Source organism: Lytechinus variegatus, chromosome 3 (genome assembly GCF_018143015.1).
Source record: "Lytechinus variegatus isolate NC3 chromosome 3, Lvar_3.0, whole genome shotgun sequence".
In the NCBI taxonomy this organism is placed as follows: Eukaryota; Metazoa; Echinodermata; class Echinoidea; order Temnopleuroida; family Toxopneustidae; genus Lytechinus; species Lytechinus variegatus.
Window position 1 is genome coordinate 22,917,656 of NC_054742.1, and position 6,171 is coordinate 22,923,826.

A 6,171-nucleotide genomic window follows, 5' to 3' on the forward strand; every position below is an offset into this window, starting at 1 on the left:
GCCACACAAAATTGTCTCATCTGTGGTTGAGGTTTTGGTAAATGACCTTTCTTTGGTGTTGCGGCAGTTTGTTCTCAATCATTCAGAATTTGTGGCCGTAAATTTCGGTATAAAAAGGAGGTAAATACCGGGGGGGGGGGGGCACTCAGTATATAATGCATAGTGGATATGTGCCGCAGAGGGGACCCCCATTTTTACACTCAAATTTCAGTTCCAAGGCATTGCATTTTTGTCTTATTGAGAAAAAGAACAAAGAAAGCCGCTCCAAAGCATATAGCATTTTCTTCTTATCGAAAAAAAAAGAAGAAAGATATCTGCTCCAAAGTTTCGCATATTTTCCGTTACGCCCCCGGATGAATACCGCCACTTTCTCAAGTAAAGTCATGTAAATGTACAATAAAGTCAGTTAATTCAGTTCTCTATGTTTTTAAGAGAGGATCCAGGCTAAAAATATTTATATCTGGATGAATAGAGTAAAATTCACATAGCAAAATGCTGAAAATTTCATGAAAATCGGATGATTAATTGATTTTATTCGTCAAGAATATCACGAGAGATTACAATGAAATCGAAGAATACCTTGACAGGATAGCCCATGAAAGCCGAAAGGCTTATTTCCAATGGGGTTCTATAGTTAGTATAAAACATTAACATATTGTAACCAGCAATGTAACAAAACTGGAATATGGTAAAAAAATAATAAAATACATACATACATATCCATCATTCAAATAATATGCAAACATCTGAAGCAAACAACAATCCTCCTAATATGTGAAACAAGATTATATTTTAACATACCCTAATGTATACATTATCTACAATAGTAAAAACGAACTGTACAAAATGTGTGATTTTTAATGGTAATATTGCTCCCGAGTAGCTTCCAGTTTTAGGTGCTTCTTTAATGCACTCTTAAATTGAGAAAATATTTTAACTGCTTTTACTTTATTGGGAAGAGCATTCTAAGATTGGATGCCATTAAAATAAAATGTGCTCCCTATATGTCCTTCACGTTTTGGTACTACAAAATTGAAATTACTATTTCGAGTACCGTACCTATGGATATTTGATACACGGGTGAAATTATTTGCTATATAATGATCTAATGTATCCGAATAAAATATGTTATGCACATGGTGTAATACTAATTGTTGTGATCTGTGATCTACATGAAGTAATCCTGCCCTTTCAAGTTCATTACATCCGACATGTGCTCTTGGTCCTAAAACATTTATGTATCTCACAATTTTATTTTGGATTATTCTTAGTTTTTTCTTATCTGTAACACCCAGGCTACCGTACCAAGCCGCATTAGCATAGTCGAATAGTCATTGTATTAAAGCAAAGCATTAAATACGTCTAGACTTCATATTCAAATAGGTGTGATATCTATACAAAATTTACAAGCGTGAATTTGCCTTTTTGACGATTGAGTCTACCAAACCCGTCCATGATAAGTTACTTGTTAAATTAATTCCCAAATATTTCACTAAATCTTTTCTGTCAATTACCTGATTATTATATGAAACCTTGAAATCGTGCGTATATCTTAACTTTCGATTCGAACAAAATAAAATGCTTTCTGTTTTCCCAACATGTAAACTAAGCTTGTTGTCAGACATCCATTCAATGCAATTTGCAAAATCTGCACTGAGTTTTTTTTTATCAATTATCTTGGGATTTGTATCCGAATATAGCAAGACACTATCATCAGCATATAACATTAATTTAGATTCGTTAATACAAGTACACATATCATTGATGTAAGACATAAAAAGAATGGGGCCTAAAATGCTACCTTGAGGGACTCCGCATTTAATAGGCAGTGAATCAGAAAGAACCGTCTGCATGGTAACTACTTGATGACGGTTATTAATGTTATAAAATTAGATGTTACATATCTCATTCCTGATATTGATCAAAAGCCATTTTCTGTTTAAAATCTCAAAGTCAAATAAGTTTTCACTCAATATTTCATTTTTCTTCCTTTTCCTTTTCAAAATCAGAAAAACGAATTATCTGATAGTGCCTTGATTAAACATATTTCATTATCAACTGAATCATTGATTGCAAAGTTTGCAGTTTAGCATTGTCGAGACAGCTAATTCTATTCAAATTGTTGGGAAATTCATTGCTCCAAATCTCAGTTTTGGCAAATAAATATATTACTACCGGACAGTGCAAGGCTCGAACATCGATCACTCTGCCAATTTTGCTATTTTATTTTGCGAGCTCTCTGATGAAATATCTGACATAAAAAATGAGTGAAGTAATAAAGATTGAAGATTTTTAAAAAATGTATCTGTAATGAAGAAACATTGTCAATTTACATATTCCTTCCTTTTGTTTTATTAATCCTTTATTATTATGCCATCAGTCTTTGAATAAATCGACTTCGTTTGTCTGCATACACAGAAAAAACCGTTTTTTGAAATTTTATACAACCGTTATGCTGATTATATTCAGAACCTTACAGTAGTTGCTTAACAGCTTAGATAATAATAAAAACAACAATTTTTTTATTATGCGCCATCTTTCTCGTTCCGAGGCGCAGAGGGAAGGAGGGATTAGGGAAAACACAGCCCCCACCCAAAAATAAAAACAGGTTAAACAACCATGCTCAGTTTATTGAAGATTAAATATCAAGAATTAAATTTTCATGTTTTGATATTTAAAACACTTGTTTAAAACTGTTATCAGTTTAATAAAGTAAACAGGACTGTATAAAACAATTTTAACACCCTTTTTTCACCATGTACGAAAGTGTGAGCACATCTCAGCAGCTGCATGCCGACATTTGGTTCAACCCTTACAAAACAAAATGGGACATTATTAAATAAAATTAAATTTGGTAAATATTGTAGTTAAATTATTAACCGCTTTTTATTGATAACGTTGGAGTAAATCCGGTCCGAACTGTGTGTGTGAGGGGGGGGGTCTACATATCGAGCTGAAAATACAAACTTTTTTAGGGGCACCCCTTATGTATACCAGGGTAAATAGTAATATCATTTACTACTGTATGTGATGACAGCTAAGATCTACCTTGCTTTTGTTCGATGGCTGTTTCAATAGTTTTTGTTGTACAACGCCTACTTAGCTAGTTGTATACGCGATCAAATGGGAGGCTGAACGTCACACATTCGTACCGTTGCACACAAGACGTACCATCCAAAATGTACCGTCCAAAATGTACCATTGCACGGCTTTAGGAGGTGACGTCACAATGCGATTTAATTGAATAAGGTGACAATGCGCGAACAGCTCGCTGGCTGGCTAAATGCGCAACGCTGTCCAAGGTCATGTGCGCTTGTGGGCCGGCTTGTGGGCTTTTGCTTTTCGCTTTCAATATTTTTGCTCCCTTTTCATAGATTACTGGAGGGAAAAACTCTTGTTTTTTCATATTTTCGCTAGATTCCGAGGCGTTGTACAACACAAATAGCGAATATTCTTATTCGTGCAATGGTGCGAGGTTTCGCATTCGGTGAAAGAAAGAAAGCTCTATTCAACTCGGCTAACGCCTCGTTGAATAGAGCATCTTTCTTTCACCTCATGCGAAATCTCGCACCATCGCACTCATGCCTATTCGCTATTTGTATATTGTGATACAAGCTACTGCATTGAAGTTGCCCAATCACATCAATATGAGTGGGAGCATTTTTTTTTAGAACTTGGACTGAATAACTTCCCCAAAACGTCTTTCAAGGGGGAACTGCCGTAGTAAGCAAATCTTAATGAGTGGCTTCAATCGTATGAAATAATGTGAATATTATCACAGATGAAAATAAGGTTAATACCATGGTCACATTTGTTCTACGGCGGCCGTACGGCGAGTCGAAAACAGCCGTTTTATTCATTTTTGATCAAACCACCTATATCTAGCTTGTACAAAAATGTTAAAACGGCTGTTTTCGACTCGCCGTACGGCCGCCGTAGAACAAATGTGACCATGGTATAACTTGTCGATTTGAGAAATCAGTGGCGTAATGAAGCTAGATATGGCAAATTGCGTAAAATAAAAAAGTTGCGAACGAACGAAGCGAGCAAGTAAAAGTTTTAAGATCTTATTCAAAAACGAAATCGAATTTTGTGACAGATTTTGACATAATCAGAGAATTATTTCACCGTTCTCTCTTCACTTTTTTTTCTATTTCCTGTATTTCATTGTGTTTATCTTTTAAGATTTATTTTTATTTATTTATATTTTTTTTTTGGGGGGGGGGGTGGGGGAGGGCGGCAAGATCCCTCCGAAGCATGACCTTGGGGGTGATGCGTGTATTATTCTTCAGAGGCAACAACCCTTGAATTCTGGTAGGTGTGACAAAGAAAAAAAGGAACCAAAGCGACCTTCTTTATCCTGTCAAATTTACATCAGCGGGGAAAAATCGTTCCCAGGGCCCTGTCCCCAAGCCATACCCTCTTTCCCATTTCTGTCCTAGTGAGAGAACTGATACTTAAGAAGAAAAATATTATAAATAAAGTAGTTATATCAAAACAAGGAAATGGGGTCAAACAGTCGAGAATTAACACTCACGGGTTAGAGGTGAGATGAGAATGGAAAAAGATGGTATCATGATTATTGGGAATAAGAATGTCTTTTGAAATTAATTATAATCCATCAAAAACCAAAATCATGAAAATATAAAGCTCCAAAAACAGAGGAGAAAGTACAATGATGGAAGTGAAAAGGAAAAGATGGCAGAAATGAAAGATTTTGATAAATCTTTGCAATCATATTCAGTGATGGTGCAACATTCAAAATTCTGAACAAAACTTTATTCACGTTTTAATTATTCATTACATAGTAAAAATAAAATATGTATTACACAATAGTGAATAATTCACAAAATTATTCACGTGGATCATATCGGTGTAAATTTAGAGGAAGCAAACACAATAAAAAGAAATTATCAAAACTTCTTGGCCTGCAGTACAGGCCACTTATTGATTAATTTCAAACAATTGAATGACGAGAATTGCAGACTAATATCTGATTGGAAAGTGTTTTACAGCTTCGACGATCTAGCTAATAACTTGCACCCTGGCGAAGAGTCGATTGTAAAAATATCATTAAAATAAAAAAGAAACCCGGTGAAGGTTTTAGAAAAATTCATAAAGAATGTAAAAATTCATTGGAAATCTAAGTTTGTGACGTAATATACGAGCAGCTGCCTCGTGTTATGCAATATAAAATGCATGAATTCCATTTTTCCCTTTCATGAGTGGGTATGAAATGAATTATCGGTTGATATACTAAGGTACAACAAGTGGAATGCCTCTGGCCGCCTCACCTGCATCACGCGATTCAACATAGCAGCAGTGCTGACTTTGAAAAGTACTATAACTCAAACAAGATGTTCAGTGATACTTGGTTTCTCTTATTTCCACGTTTTATGAATTAGACCAATACACTTACAGAGATAGGATGGTAATTCAACAAATACCCCCAATGCGACCAAAGTTCATTGATCTTACATGACCTTTGACCTTGATCATGTGACCTGAAACTTGCACAGGATATTCAGTGATACTTGATTACTCTTAGGTCCAAGTTTCAAAAGTCAGATCAATAAACTTGCAAAGTTATGATAGTAATTCAACAGATATTCCCATTATGGCCAAAGTTCATTGACCTTTGACCCTGGTCATGTGACCTAAAATGCAAACAGGATGTTCAGTGATACTTGATTACTCTTATGTCCAAGTTTTATGAACTAGACCAACACACTTTCAAAGTTATGATGGTAATTCAACAAATACCCCCAATTCGGCCAAAGTTCATTGACCCTAAATGACCTTTGACCTTGATCATGTGACCTGAAACTTGCACAGGATGTTCAGTGATACTTGATTACTATTATGTATAAGTTTCATGAATCAGATCTAAAAACTTTTAAAGTTTTGATTGTAATTCAACAGATACCCCCAAATCGGCCAAAGTTCATTGACCCTAAATGACCTTTGACCTTGGTCATGTGATGTGAAACTCAGGCAAAATGTTTGGTGATACTTGATTAACCATATGTCCAAGTTTAATGAACTAGGTCAATATATTTTCTAAGTTATGATGACATTTCAAAAACTTAACCTCAGGTTAAGATTTTGATGTTGATTCCCCCAACATGGTCTAAGTTCATTGACCGTAAATGACCTTTGACCTTGGTGATG